Genomic DNA, 16,663 nt, shown 5'->3' with positions numbered 1-16,663 from the left:
AAAAACATAAAACATCAGTTTATATGGTAAACTTGAAGGCGCTTATTGCCTCCATAGATGAGTTTAGTCATAAACTTTACGTCTAGAAAATGATTTAACTCAAATAAAGTGTTGAATTTTAAAAATAAGAAAGTATTTATAACACACGGTATCAAAACCTAAATTTTTCTGAGATGCAATAATTTTAAAAGCTGATTTGACTAATTTAAGAGCGAAGAATCCAAAAATGCTATTAATTTTTTTTTCTATCAGCTTTTTTTCAAGATAAAATTTAAAGATATTTAAACATTCGTTTAAAAAAATTGTACACTTTTGAAGCGAAACTGTTGAATTTTACAAAAATGATGGGAAAAGATGTTTTATTTTAATGATTGAATTTCCACAAGGCTGTGAGTAATTATTGAAATTGTTTTATTTTTTTTCTCAACTTTATAAAACAAAAAAAGGTTTATCGAATTTTTTTTAAAATCAAAATGAAAGTTGCTTTTAAGGGGTTCCTGTGATGGTTTTAAACCTCTCATTGGAAGGGGGCAGTAGATCTCTTTAACAAAAGACGAATGCTAGCATAACACAAAAACCGATCGAGCAAATGTTACCAAATTGAGCATGAGAGGTTACAAGAAATGATTCTATTGGAAGCCCTAATACAATTTTGTTGGTATAACTTTAGAACTAATCAAGCAAATGAAATCATATTTGGCATGGGAAGCTATTTGGGGCCCAAATTTTGGATACAAATTATGATTGTTATAGACAAAGGATGCCATATTGTCCGTTTTTATCCGGGTTTGCCCGAATATTTAATACAAATCTTGAAAAAAGTTCGTTTGCCCGGATTTCTTTGAAAAAAGCCCAGATTTTACCCGGGTTTATTTAATTACTTTATATTCCTTATAAAAAAAACAAAGTGTGTTGTTAATTTTTTTTATGTTTGCGTCCAAAACGTTTATAAAAATTATCTTGAAAGGTTTTTTGGAAGCCTAAAATACGATTTAAAATCTCCTTTCAACTTCCAGCAGTGGAAGATGGGAATAAGAAAGGGATAAATACATTTTTTAGCTTAAATCGAGAGCTTATCAAACAAAAGGGACCTTATTTTATAACAGAAATTTTGCCAATTTGAGACCCTCTCTTTTTTGTGTAGTTCGTGAACTCTTCTCGCATTGGAAGGGGGAGGGGTTGGGGATGATATGGAATTTAAAACATTCATTTTGACATACCTAATTATGGAGCTCATTAAGCTAATAAAAACAGAGTAAACATTTCAGATCTTGAAAATATATTTAGAGAACATGTTTCAGAAAGATGGATTACATAATCTTGGTATCGCAACTCTATACTCCAGCTGCAGCACTCTTTTTTGAGACGTGGCTGCTGAATTATGAATTTAGTCGAGATTTGATGAAAAATGATGCTCAAAAAATTCAAAGTTTGAAAAATCCTTACAAATTTCATACATTTTTGGAAGGTGTAGCAAATCACACCAGGTCAGCTAGTTTCTCATAAAAATATAGAATTCAATTTCAAAAGCATTGTCACTCTAAACCAGAAGATCTAGGCAAATCTGAATCCTTGATGAAATGAAGGATAATGGATAGATTATAAACAGTTTTTGTTTTTCATATAGATTATTGTTCATCAGTTAGCAATTTTGGATTTCACTCAAAATTGATACATTGTAAAACGTCAGTAGAATGCTGTTCCTTAGAATAGTCAAGAACAGTTTACAAAATGCTAAAATCTCACATCTGTACTCCAAGAAATAAGATTATTCCCCCGCTTATTTTCTATCAGCCAACAGTTTTACATTTCGTGATTTTCACCAACAAGGGTATGTCCATTTCTTGATAAAAAAAATCTGACACATGTACCTACTCTTGAAAGAGACACGTAAGGTATTTCTAGACTAAAACAACTTTCTAAATTGGATCCAAACGTTGTGTCCAGAAAACAGATATGCCAGATTTTGTGATTCATCAGGATGTTTTAAATTGTACATAAAAAAAACAAAACAATTTCAAATGTTTTGGATTGTGATGATTTCACTTGAATATTAAATTTTTGTAACATATTCCTTCGTAGTTTAAATGTTTTAGCTACAGTTTGGAGATTATTTTAGGGATCATTTCTGTTATAAGTTGCCGAACAATAAAAATTCTGATAAAATTGCCTTGATAAAGGCGACATAAATATCGACAACGATGATATTCGAGGAAGTGTTTGAAAAAACCGCCTGCATGAATGCCAGCTAGATTAATGACTCCTTTAATGCCACTCCTTTAACACGTTTATAGCAAAAAACGGCATTAAACCGAAGTGAACCATTATTTGAACTTACGATTTGAGCTGAATGATTCAAACATGTAAATCTAACAATCCATACTAATGGCGATTGACAAGCAGTTGTCAAAAACTATTCTTAAGAAAAGCTTTAAAACATGAGAAAGCTGATTATTTTGATTATTTGACTACCTTCGAAAATAATTGGACCATGTGTTCATGTATCTAAAAAAATATTGGTAGTATACAACCATTCTGGACTGATTTTGGCATGAAATTTATCACTGTCTGAGGGTGGGGTTGAGAAAAAATTACAACAAATCAACGAATGAGAGAACCCTCAAACTTATAATCGCATGAAAAATGATAGCTCAATTCGTTAAACATGTTAGTGCGAATCGCAATTCCTACCAACTAAGTTAACGATCGTAAAAATAGTTACTTAAAGTCTACCTATTTTGATATGATAAAAAGTCCGCCATGTTTGCAAATTTGTTCTCTCCCGCGAGATTCAAGTTAGAAAACCATCTTGTTGTTCTCTCTGCGATTAGCAGTGCAACCAAATTTATAAAAATCAAAAAGGGTCCATTGGACAAAATTGTCCAATGAGAGAAGCAGCAAATATTGTCGCTGGCAACGGATTTTTAAAAAAAAATTTTTACACATATAAAGCGGCCCACCACACTCCCCCACACAAAAAAAGCTCATATGAGCCCCCTGGTAATGGACGCCTTCTGTTCTCAGCATGTCTGGCAACAAACAAAAAAACAAAAACGGAGCAAAAAATTTTCATGCTGAGAACCTTAACATAAATGATTTTTACTTAATGCGAGGGAATGAAGCTAGACAAGAAAACTAAACTAAACTAAGAATGAGTCTCAGTGGAAAGTGTATTCCTTTGAAGACTTATAAAAAATTTATACAAAATTTATAAAAAATTTATACAAAAAAAAATTAAAAATTAATTGATAAAGCTAATGTACTAACTAGGAAAAAAATATTTACAAACAAAATGTTAACGTTACTTTAGAAAAAAAATGCTTGCATTGAGAACAAAACTTGCGTTCTCTCGCATAGTGTCAGGATGTACGGTATAAGGTGTTGCATATCTTCCAATTTGTACAACACTTATCGTTAAAGCCGAAAGTTTAAAATATGTAGGTATATTTCCTCCACTTTGATAGGTAAAAGCTGTTTTTTTTCAAGTTTTATGCGATGATTCTACAATGTATATGAAACGTACATATAACACAGTTTGTTGAGAAATATACCTACAAAATATGTTCGCTGGGAATGAGGATACTTGATTCCTTAATTTTATCTCGAAACTGAAATGACGTACCAAGCTTCAATGTTCGAGAAAAATGTGCCAAGTGTAGCAAAACAACTATTCTATAAGCTTAAAAATTAAAACATTTTTTTTTTATTTTTGAACTTTGTTAGAAAGTTTTTACAAAATGCGACTTGAAGATCTTTTTTCATCCCTTAAAAATTATATTAAAAATATTTATTACAATATATCAATCGTTAGAATTTAATATGAACTTTAAAGGTACCATGTTTTCAAAACAACGGTAAAATTTCAACCTTTTTCAGACAAAGTATTCCAAATGTTCATTATGGGTTAAATTGATCCCGAAAGTTCAAATAGGTATATTTTTCTTCTAAATAGATCGTGATCATAGCTGATAACGAGATTGCTAGTATTTATCCTAGAACTAATATTTATCCAATAAGGCCGGAACAAATTTCAAATCCTTTTTTTGTCACTCAGATTTGGAACATCGCAAGGGGGGGGACAATAAAAAATAATGCGAAAAACAAATAAATTGGAATAAATTGCAAAAAATCTTGCATGCAAAAAATTGCATGCTATATCATTGCACAAAACCTATAAAATAATGAATTTTTTTATTGAAAAATTCAATAAAATCAAGAATACACATGGTGAAATTATTTCCATCTTCCGAAATTTCTTTTTTGGTCTTGTAATCTATCGGATACTTGAATTTTTTTTATCAAAATTTCCACGGAATACTAGAAACTTGATTTATTTCCCCCTTCGGGTTTTTTGGAATTTTCGAAGGGGGGGGAGACAAAAGAAGAAATTGATATTTGTTCCAGCCTAATTGTCTGGCAAAAAAGGCTTAGAAAATTCCGCCTTTAAGTATGCAATAACTGTAGGGTTGAGACATAGTTTTGAAATTTTCTGCTTCTGACACTTAGGTATAAATTGTGAAATGAGAACAAACATGGCCAAAATAGTCAAAATTAGAATTTTGTTTGATTTTTTTTCCAGGGACTAGTCGGGGAAACGGCCACTTCGGATAAGTGAAATCTTGGATTATACGAAATCTATGAAAACCCTTTATTTTTGCACTGGTTTTGCATAGAATCAGGTGCATTTAATGAAGTTTTCGACGATTTAGACTTAATTAAATAGCATTAAAAACTAGTGCAATGATAAAACACAACTTCACATAGATTTTGCACAAAATGGTTGCTCGGTTTGCGCGGAAGCCCGGATAGGTGGGGTTTTCCTGTATTAAAAAAAATCTGCATTAATTTTTTTTCATTTTTAGTAGGTAGCTACTGATTTTTGACGAAACTACCTTGTCCTTGTTTAGTGATCCAAAACCAATAAATAGATAACATTTTACTCATTTTAAACTCTAATATGTAGTTGGCAATGTAGGATAATATAGCTTAGGATGAATGTCGTTCGAGAGCTTAAGTTGATGAGGCCCTCGATATTTTTCTCATCTTGTGCCATTAGATTAGAACCAATAGTTTGTTAATGAGACAAGTGATCATGTGATGAAAATTCGTTCAAGATCTTTCAATATGAGATGTGGTGAACGGCTTAATAAGTCAATCGTTTGGTCACTCTTCCTAAAATTGATTCCAAAAACTAGAACCAATCCACAATTTTTTTTTTTCAGCATACAGTGCACACTGGTATAGAACATCAATCTAGCGGAACTAAATTAAAAGCGCCCAGGGATGAAAAGATAGACTTTTGATGTCTTCGACAACATTGCATATTTTTATAAGGCGCATACTTTGAAATAAAATATAGAGTCGAGGGGTCCACCAATAGCAAGATAAAAATGCTAACTTTTTTGTTAAGCATTTTAGAGCTTTGGTTTCTTCTACAAAGTTGTTTATCTTAACAAAATACATAACTTTGCTGAACAAGTCAAAGTTCTACAATTGTATTCTAAGGAGTTACAACAAAATTAAAAATAATACTTTGAAAAAACAGTTTTTTAAATCTGAAACGTTGTAAGTAAGGCAAAACCATTTTCAGTCTTCGAAACAAAATTGAAAAACGTTAAGATCTACAATCTTTTAGTACATTATGATGTGTTTTGAAATTGCTGAAGCGCTGTAGAAAGCATTTAGTGTAATATATTGACGATTTTTAAAGAAAAGTATATCGAATTGCGCAAATTTTCGCACCATCAGCCAATGTGGATTTTATTTTTGGTGTCAAGAGGAATCATTACCATTAAAATCTAGCGTGGAACTCGGTGGAACTCGAAGCAATTTTAAGATTCAAAATCTAGTATTTTGTTCACAAATATCACTTTTTTTAGACACTTGTTTTTACAACATTTGCTTCGGTCAGGAGTAAATGGTGTATATCAACGTGTTTACAGCTCTGGTTTCAAAATAGTCATAGATCCTTTTCTCAAATTGAGTTTGAAATCCAACGAAAATTTATTATCTCAAAAGTGTTTTATTCGTTAAACAGAGCAAAAATTGGCCTGCTACCAGCTACTGAAAGCTGAAAGCTACTTTACTTTTGGAGTTAAATCACTTTCAAGTGTTGGTAGAGATATCATTTATATAATGATGTACTAGAACAGATTTTATTGATTAATTCGAAACGAAAAACCGGTTGAATCATCTAATTTTTTCATATTTTCAAATTCTGCAAGTTCATTGCATCAAATAAACTAAGAAACTTATAAAGTGTCTAAAAAAGTGATATTTGTGAACAAAATACTAGATTTTGAATCTTAAAATTGCTTCGAGTTCCACCGAGTTCCACGCTAGTTTTATATGGTAATGATTCCTCTTAATAAGAAAAATAAAATCCACATTGCCTGATGGTGCGAAAATTTGCGCAATTCGATATGCTTTTCTTTGAAAATCGTCAATATATTACACTAAATGCTTTCGACAGCGCTTCAGCAATTTCAAAACACATCATAATGTACTAAAAGATTGTAGATCTTAACGTTTTTCAACTTTGTTTCGAAGACTGAAAATGGTTTTGCCTTACCTACAACGTTTCAGATTTAAAAAACTGTTTTTTCAAGGTATTATTTTTAATTTTATTGTAACTCCTTAGAATACAATTGTAGAACTTTGACTTGTTAAGCAAAGTTATGTATTTTGTTAAGATAAACAACTTTGTAGAAGAAACCAAAGCTCTAAAATGCTTAACAAAAAAGTTAGCATTTTTATCTTGCTATTGGTGGACCCCTCGACTCTATATTTTATTTCAAAGTATGCGCCTTATTAAATTATGAAATGTTGTCGAAGACATCAAAAGTCTATCTTTTCATCCCTGGGCGCTATTAATTAAGTTCCGCTAGATTGGTGTTCTATACCAGTGTGCAGTGCTAGGACGCTCAAGCCTGGGAGTTCATTTTGCCATTAAGCCTGAAAAATTCAACCACATTCTTTCCAAAAGTGCAGGTTGGAACCTTCATTAACCTTGGCAGCAGATTGGCCGGCCCTTTTTTTCAAACATGGTAGAGAGTTCTATCCAAAATGTTGGTGAATGAAAACATATACAAGTACACAAACAGACACCGAGGGAGGAAATCTTCATCAAACAATTCTGCCATCAGCCAGAAAACACCAGAATGAAATTATCTCCCGTAAAAGAAACCAAAAGCAACAACAACAGTAACAAAGTGAATCACTTTTTCCTCCCTCGAAATTTCTCCGAACCTTTCCAAACCTACACCGGATCCAAGTCAGACCGGAATTAAAGGTGTAGCATAAAAACGTTGACTGCGGTGTTATAATTTGCGCGTTGTTTCGCGCCTTACGCGTCAAGGGTGCCGAACGCAGAAGGCCGAATTACAAAATTTTCTCTCTTTCCTCGGAATACCTACTTTTACTCCGGTGCGGTGTGGAAACATTTGGAGAAAATTGAATATAAAACAACCGTTTTAAATTTAACTTTCCTACAACGAGTCGGGTGTGGATGGGCGAGAGACGTGTAAGATCCAAAAGATTCGAAGAAAACCATTCGCACTTGGCTCTCGGTTTGCTGATTGGTGGCAATAAACATTCCCCAAGAAGACGAAAAACGAAAAATGGAAGGCGGGGGTTGATGATGCTGTTTTTGCTGCTGCTGCCGTAACTTTTCTCGGTGCGATTTTGTTGCACGAGGAAAATCCTCTAGCGGAAGACAAAACGTGCGATGCTGCTTGGTGCGTTGGAGAAATTTGTGAAAGTAATTTCTTCTTTTATCGTGCCGAAAATGAGGCACTGTCTGTTTCATTGGCGTGGTATCGAGCGAAATTTGCTAGGAAAAGCTGCTGAATAATTTGGCAGGTGGAATTTGAAAGCGCCGCAGCACCAAAAGCCCATCAAAACAGAAAGAGCGCAGCCACGAAATTGCACCAAATTGAAAAATGCCGCTGAGCTGTTGATTTTTTAATTATGTTCATTCGGGATTCCTGGATTTTTTCGGTTTTGATTAACATTTACTTTCTAATTTTTTTTATCAAAGTTTTTCTGATAAAACTAAAATTGTCTCACAAGCTCAATTTTTCCTTACGTTGTCAAATATGGGTCAATTTCCATCTCTTCTCGCATGCATGTATATTTCATCACCACCTAGAGACATAGATCATCCGGTGTTAGGTAATTAAATTCTCCGGGGAACTATAATTTGAATTTCACACCCTTTTCGTAATATCCACCGGCCTTTTTTGGGTTGAACCCTTTCCTGACCAAACCCACAAGGAAGCATCCAGGATCCAAAAAGTAGGTATTCAAAACCAAGATGCATCTGTGAGTGCCCTTCCGAGACTCCGAAAGATGCTAATTCAGCCGAAAGGTGTCGGAAATTTCACCCCTTTCAAAGACACACTTACACCTCACACATTCTCCTGCTGGCACCTCAATACTTATGGGTTAAAAAGTCTTCCCCCTGTTTTCTGCTTTTTAGGCATTTTGTCCGATGAGAGGATGAGCGATTTATTGCCCTAAATAGAGACATGAATCAAAACACGCTCTCTAGTAGGATTCCGGAACCATCCTTCATCCCCAAAGGGTGTGTTTGGAAGTTTTTCCCTTTGACTTTGTCGAGGAGTTTTGAATGAAGAACGAGACGTGAAATGTGAAAAACACACACTAGAGGTGAAAGGCCCTATCTAGGAATAAATTTTCAAAAGAAGATGTTCTTAAAGGTTAACACCTTTCCTGCGTTGGGTGCTTGAAATTTGTAAAGGTATTTTTTTGTTCGATTTTTTTCCTTTTAAAGGTAATTCCGTAGCTGGGATTGGTCCGTTTTATGGATTTGATGGTATGATTTGATGTAGTTAGAAATTGAAACCCATTGTAAAATTGAGGGGAAGCTAATGTTTGGCACGTGTGAGTATTGTCATTTGCCATTCTCTAGCAAAAAGTTGTTTTCAATTTTTATTAGTCTTGATTGCGGTGTAGGTATTTTTTTTCGTCAGATTTCGTCCCTTCTCGGAATTTTACCCCTCGATAGGCTGGATGAGTTTAAGGTTATCCATTTTACCCCTCCAGAAGATAAAGTTTCCTTTTGTAATTGTTATTGAGGTTGTGCTTTTATTTCCTCGGCTCGTATGAAGAAAAACTTGAACCAGCTAAACCGCAAAATGAATCTTTAGGAAGGATGATCCCATTTGCAGCCAGCTTCAGTCAATTTTTCTGATTGGTTTGGTGTTTGGCTCTCTTGGAGCCGGATTTCCGGAAAATTTGAAACGGGTTCACTCATCAGAACTAACGATAATGGTGATGAAAGTTGCTGTAGATTTTCTGCCCCCGGAAAAAGGGTTCCGTTTATGGCCGGATGTTATGGCAAAGATGCTGGCTGATGGCATTCAACAAGCATTTGGCAGAGCATCTTGGTCTATAAGTAGCATGGCTAAGGAGTTTTCAAAGCTAGAATAAAATTCTTCAATAAGAATTGATCAAATAATGGATTTTTTTAAACATGGATTTCTAGAATTTTGAAACCTGTTAAGGAGATTAATGTCAAAAATAAAGCAGGTTTTGTATAAACTAACGGCTCTTAACTCCCTTTTCTGTTTTTATAACTTTTTCGGAGTACGAACTATGTGATTGTTCCACTCCTAAATTTTTGCACACATATTTTGTCGAAATCAAGTGAAAAGTTGCGAGATCTGGATGGATAAATAAAGATTAAAATCCATGCAAACTCAAAACATTTCATACTTGAAATTACCCCTTTTCGGCTTTATTGGTACCTTCTTAAACTCAACAACTTAATTAAAATAACACCGAGAAACATATTTCTATTAATAACTGGTATTAGAAGATTTTTTTTTAATATTTTTATTAGAGAGATTTTCAGCTAGTACTGGTTCATCTTATATAGAAGTTTCATGAATTCGATCTGAATTGTGTACCACCTCTAGTTCTTGTGATATAACGTTTGAAAGTTTTCAAATTCATCAGTTTTAAGTGAAATAAATCTTTGATAACTGATAAATTAAGGTTGCCACATTTTTTTTCAGTACGTTTCCGGGCCGGACAAATCCAGAGTATTTTATCTTAAAACCTGGCAAAATCCGGACAACTGATTCAAAAATGTTTTACCAAAACTTCGGGCAATATGCAGGAAAATTTGGTCATAACCCAGGAGGTGCTTAACTAGAATCAAGAAAAAAAACCTGAAAATATGATTTTTATTGAAACACAATACCAAATTTTACATCATTTTTTGGCTTAAAAAAAACTTTTCATTTATATTTTTATAAAACTTGTTTAAAAAATAGTTTTGGACGCTCAAATTAAACATTTTGACATCTTCATTTTTTATTTGATTTGCAAAAAAGTGTCTAAATACGGACAAAATCAGGTATTTTTTCAATGAAATTCCGGGAAAACGGGCAATCTGGAAACCTTATGATAAACTAAGTAAACTACACGCAAAACAAAAATAAATTTTGAATCAATGAATTATTTTCCATTTTTTTCAAGAATCTAGTTTTTGGTTAGATATTCAAGGTTCGGAGATACTTGACTTCAAAAACTGACATTAAAAATATCATAACTTTCTCTGATTTACCAAAATGACGTTTTTGAGAATTTTATATTGAAGGTTTTAGTCTATCGAATATTTTTTTTTCGAAGACTGCAAAACATTTCGACTTTTGCTATGTTCTGATATTAAAAATTACTTCTAGTTTAAAATTAATTTAAAAATTCTCCATATTTCCCATGATATGGAAGACTATACAAAAAAACAATCTTCTGTATATAATTTCTCTGAGAACAATTTTTCTCGCGGTCTTGAGAAAGCTTAAAATAAAATTTCAAATTTTTACTTTCAATATTAATTTTAAAAACTCTTCAGGTTTATCAAAGCTTACCCTTGAATTTTTAAAACAAGAACTGATAAATACTAATTGAATGTTCAGATCAGGCCCATGCGAAGGACCTTTCGAAATTCAAATTTAGTTAGAAGTAATTACAATTCCAAAACGCACAATAAATAAAGAAATTGAGCTCTTTACCATTTTCTTACTTATGATCATCAGACATATTCTTAAAAATTATATGTTTTACCAAAGTTTGTCAAATCAAAGTTTTTTCCGACAAGTTTTTAATAAAATACTCAAAATGATGTTCCATTTTATGAACTAGAAATTATATCTGAACATTTTCGAAACACCAAATAACGAACGCGAATTAAAATTTCGTATAAAGCCAAAATTTAAAACTTTGAACGTACATAAAGATCAGTGCACAGAAATAGAACACATAAAATTAAAAAAAAACAGATTCGAAATGAAATAAAATACAAATTCAATTTCAGATCAGATCAGAATTTCACCATTTTCCATATTTTTTAAAAGTAAAATGATAATAAAATTTTGATTCTTGATTTTCATATGAGAAGTTAATAGAAAATTCCTCTGTAACATTTTAAATTATGAAATAATATTTTATCACGATTGGAAATGGGAATTCCCGATAAGATCTCTAGACTATTCAAGAAGAATGTCATGAATCAAAGTTGAAGATTAAATCCTTTTTAATATTCAAATTCTTCAGTTTTATAAATGAAATAAAATGTTTGATTGAAGTTCACAATAATAAATTTATATTATTCATTATTACTGACAAATTACGGGTTTAGAAATGGATGATTCTCGAATGATCAAATACGAAACTGACTAAAATAAAATAAGGAATTCCAAATTTTGTTGTGAATCATGAAACCGATCATGATTTTTTAATTCATCTACAAATAGTTCGAAAAACTATTCAAAGTTAAAGCAAATTTTAAGCTGAATTTTAATGCGTTATATTAACTAAATAAGTATTTGATTTGTGCTTTCAATCTTCACAACAAAATTTGGAAAAAAAGATTTAAACAAAGCGCAGTAATAGTTTAAAATTTTAAGCTTTGAATATTTTGTCTCGGTCAATTTATTTATCGGTTCCTGGAAAAGACAAATACAGAAATTTTAGTTTTTTCTTATTTGAAATTTAGATTAATATGCTTGTAGTTTTCACAGCACAAATACTGAGAGTTGAAAACCAAAGGCACACAGGCGCACTTTAGAAATATTTCAAAAATTCATATTCGTTTAACAATAAAATTCGGTAAGTTTATTTGAAAATTTAAAAAACCATACAACAAAATTGGTTAAATTTACTTATTAAATGTTAATTTATTGTTTCGGCCGTATCGTAAAAAATTATTTGTTTTTCAGTAAGATCATTTCAAGATTATGAAAATGAAAATTTCTTCTACGAGGAACAAATGGAAAATGCTTCCAAACCAAATTCTACTCGTTCATTTTCAACCTCTATTCAATTCTTCCAACTTTCTTATATTTTTCATAACTAACGAAGATTAAACTTTTCATTAACTAAAATATAAACAAATGTTGAAAACGATAAGTTTCAATATTTAAGAAAGATTATTCTTCTATAAAATGACTTATCATTTTCAAAACTTATCTGTGGAATTTAATGGATAACTCAAGAGACAGCATTTCAACGCCTATGTTTTAATGATTGATTTTGTAGATTTCGGCATTCTGAACTCTTATCTTTTGTCAGATTCTGTCTATCACATCTCGTTTTGATAATGATGAACTTGTAAAGATACATTTATCTTTAAACGAATTTTACAAACGAGGAAGTGTTTTTGTGTGTCAAAATTTGAGTTTCAATACAAACGGTTTATTAAATTGTCTTAGGCCTAGAGTGACACATGACTAAATAACGAGCCATTTTTTGACATATTTTTAAAGCTTTTTTTCCAAACATCCTTGGGATGAAGTAATTTGACGTTGCTACAGTAAATTCATTTCTTGAACAGGAAAATTAACTAACTTTTTTTTCTTTTGAAAAGATCTTGATCGTTGCTTAGCACAAAAATATTTTTTATCTATCCAACAACTAAAATTTTTCCAATAATTACCTGATAAAAAAGACTCATAAAATTGCTTTAATCAATAAATTTGAAAAAATTGCGCCTTTAAGTATGAAATGAGATCGGGGTAGTAGACAAACTTTTTTATATTTTTTTGTCTAACACTTATAAACTGTGAAATGAGAACTAATATTGCCAAAAATTGCAAATGCACCTTTTATTTTAGATTTTACTTGATTTATGCTAAGACTAAGGGCACCCTGAACGAACGATTAAGTCTCCTTTAATAAAGGACCTAGTCTTTAAAAAATTCACTTTTTTTCGTGACACGAAATATTCATAGCTCATCTACAAGTTCATTTTCTTACATTTGGAGCAAATGAAATTGAAATAACATGCTGTCAGAAAATGCAAAGACGGCGATTTGCTAAAGAACGGGGATACTTGATCCCTTTTTTTTTTTTTTTTTTATCATATCTTTTAGAGACAATTTAACTGTCTTTTACATTGCCTGATCACGTGTAACTTCAAGTTTATATGCTCTTAGATTAAGAACGATACACGAACCCACAGATGAACTAGAAACATTTTCCTGAGAAGAAAAAAAAATTGTGCCATTTTTTATGTTAAATGAGACTTGATCCTTAATTCTGGGTGCCCTGACCCTAGGCAAAAATCTAGCGAAATCCAAAGATGAAAGGTCCGTTTACTACTTTTTGCCATATTATGTCTCATTTCACAGTTTGTAAGTACCTACTATCAGACAAAGAGAATTATAGAAATTTGTCAGCTACCCTATAGTCATTGCTTACTTCAAGGCGCTATTTTCTAGTTTTAAGATAAATTGGGGAGAATGGAGATACTTAATCCTCTTTTCTTATTTCCAACATATCTTTTTTGCGAAAATTTAACAACTCGACGTTTTTTGCATTTTATGATAGCGTGTAATTTCAAATTTATATGCTCCAAAAGTTGGAACGATACATGAACTCGTAGATGAACTAGACGAATTTTCGTGAGACTTAAAAAATTGTGGTATTTTTTTAAGTTACAGGAGGCTTCATCCTTCACTAAAGGAGACTTGATCCTTAACCCAGGGTGCCCTGATCCTAGGCAAAAATCTAGAAAAAGTCGAAGATATATTTTGCCGTATTAATTCTCATTTCATAGTTTGTGATTATCAGACGAAGAGAATTCTAAAAGTTTGTCTTCTACCCTAAAATTATTGCATACTTTCTTTCATACTTCGCAATTTTCTAGTTTTTAGATAAATACAGTATTTTTAGTCCTTTTTGACAGATTAGTGGGTAAACATTAGTTATTGAACAGATATTAGTAATTTAATGATAATCACTGATCACGATCCATTCAGAGAAAAAAATATGAGGCCCCCAGAGCTAAAGGGGTATAAGTGACAAAATGGTCGATTTTCAGTTAATGATGTAAAACGATTCTTCACATTTCAAACTATATTTTAATATAAAATAAATGAGAGTTTACTATTGCTTTTAAAATATGATATTATAAAGTTCATTTAATACTCTAACGAATGACATATTCGAATAAATATTTCTCTTGTATTTTTTTCTTGAGAGAAACATTTTAAAGTGATAAAAAAAGATTTTTAAATCACATTTTGTTAAATATTTCAAACAAAATTCAATAATTCGAAAAATATTTTTTTTAAATATGTTTAGATAACAGCATTGTTGTTTTGTCCTATTTGGCACATTTTCTAGAGCATTTGATAATTATAAGACATTTCTTTTTCGAGATATAGTAAAGGAATTAAGTGAATATCCCCAGGGATCCCAAGGGAGAATTCATTTTCCCTTTAGAATTTAAAAACAAAACCTAAATTATCACCTACGGTTTTTTTTACCAAAATATGATTTGGTGCACTTTTTATCTTCAAAATAAGAACGTTATTTCCTTTAACTCTTCCATCATTTTCGTAAACCGTACCTACAGTTTTTCATTGTTCTTTATAAACGCAATTTTGAAAAAATTATGCTAGACCCACAGTGAATGCAATACCAATGATAAATTCATGTTTGTAGTTTGGAACAAGCACATTTTTTCATATAAATCACAAATGGTTATGTTTTATCATCAGCTATTTTTCGCTCTGTTCTCTAATCTAATTAACTTTGATTTATTTCCACTGGTTTTGCTACATTTCGCGTGCGTTATTTTGAAACCCAAACACGGAACATTACTTTTTAGGATTAAAAATAAACACCCGTCCTCAACGATCATCATTCGTCTTTCATCTACGATCTAGTGCCAGAATGAAAAATTACCGTAATTTTCAACGCCCACGACACGTTTCTGTTTCATACACCGTTTGTCGTGATAAATTTCTGTTTATTTCAGGCCTAAATGTTTTGAAGTTAAGTTTCTACATTATAAATGAATGATCAAGATTACTTACAACCCAACACCGGGAGCAATTAGGCCACTGAATGAAAACAATTTTTGAAAATAATTGATCCACACACTTCACAGTTTTGAATAAAAAAAAAGAGAATTCTTCCACCGATTGACACACACGCGCGAAACGATGCAATTCAGCAGCCAAACTGGCCGCGCCAAGGCTGGGAAAGAAAAATTACCGACCGGCACAGACAGATAGGACTTTCGGTGGAAAACCGATCGGGAAAATTTTTCAACCGACCATTCACGCACACACTTTGGTACTCCTACACTGCTCCAACCATTTCAGCCAGTCAGTTGGAAGTCGACAATTACGCTCCCAATTTTCTTACGCATATATCTAGACTTAGTTGTGGCAGCCAGCGCCAAGTACCGAACTCGGGTTGTTCAGAGTCAGAAAAAGTACATACATAATCCCGGAAAAAGCGCTGACCGAGGTAGTTGTTACCGGGGAAAAGCGAGGAAAAACACCGCGACAAGTCACCACGAAAAAAGGAAAGCCGTAGCCCCTCAATCATCCCCCCTTTCCAGTACCCGAAGCAACAACAAGCGGAAGAACAACAGCACAGTTCGATGACAAGGTACGGTACGGTATCTTCGGAATCACTTCTATGGCATCGGTTGTTGCCTCTTCTGCTGGCTGGACTGTGCATTTTCCTAACCCTGGGAACAGGAAAAAATACGATATAGTTCACCGGCAACAGGATCCGGCGTGTAGTTGCGGGGGACGAAATCCGCCTTGAAAGCCGCCAAAGTGTCGCCAACGGCCACTGGGAGAGTTTCGAATATTTGAAGTCAAACTTTGATAGAAAACATTTTTCTAGCATAAGATTTACAGATCCTGCTCTCAAATTTAGGACAAGTTAAGATTTTTGCTTCAAATTGTCTTAAAGTTTTGGTTCAAAGTTTAAAACCTTATATTATGATTTTTTTTGAATAAATTTGTGCTACCGAATGCCACTGTTTTGGTTTTTCTTTGCACCGTAAATGTCAGGATGAAAACAGCAAAGGAAAAACAAAAAAAAAACGAGCGACTAGAGAAACAAAACTACTACATAGTACTTAAACGAGGAAAGAAATCCAGTCCACCCACTCTTCAACCCATACTAAGAAGTCCAAGCCGTCACACCAAGTGAAAAACATTTTCATATTCTAAAATAAACCTTCAAACTGATGACTCTGTTATGGAAACACACGCTTGACTAGCCGAACTATTGATGGTAATCGACACCCTCGGACGGTTGAAATGTGTGACAGATGTATATTTGTACTATTATGAAACTAATTACCTGTTGAATTTTCGAAACGGTA

At 32.5% G+C, this 16,663-nt stretch overlaps 1 protein-coding gene across 20 annotated transcripts in view; it reads right to left on the bottom strand.

Annotated features, from left to right (window-relative positions):
• LOC129744717 (muscleblind-like protein 1) overlaps positions 1 to 15,599 on the bottom strand; it is a 302,890-nt gene extending 287,291 nt beyond the window's left edge. For 7 of the 20 annotated variants that reach the window (XM_055737385.1, XM_055737386.1, XM_055737388.1 and 4 more), the window contains exon 1: positions 15,351 to 15,590. The gene's annotated coding sequence lies outside the window, so the exon portion shown is untranslated. Of the gene's footprint in view, positions 1 to 15,350 lie in introns of all 20 variants that reach the window. The other 13 variants (XM_055737394.1, XM_055737395.1, XM_055737392.1 and 10 more) reach the window with 9 other exon arrangements.
• Positions 15,600 to 16,663: the final 1,064 nt, after the last annotated feature.

The sequence above is a fragment of the Uranotaenia lowii genome, chromosome 2 (genome assembly GCF_029784155.1).
Source record: "Uranotaenia lowii strain MFRU-FL chromosome 2, ASM2978415v1, whole genome shotgun sequence".
Classification (NCBI taxonomy): domain Eukaryota; kingdom Metazoa; phylum Arthropoda; class Insecta; order Diptera; family Culicidae; genus Uranotaenia; species Uranotaenia lowii.
The sequence above is the reverse complement of the archived record's forward strand: the minus strand, read 5'-3'. Positions and strand labels throughout refer to the sequence as shown.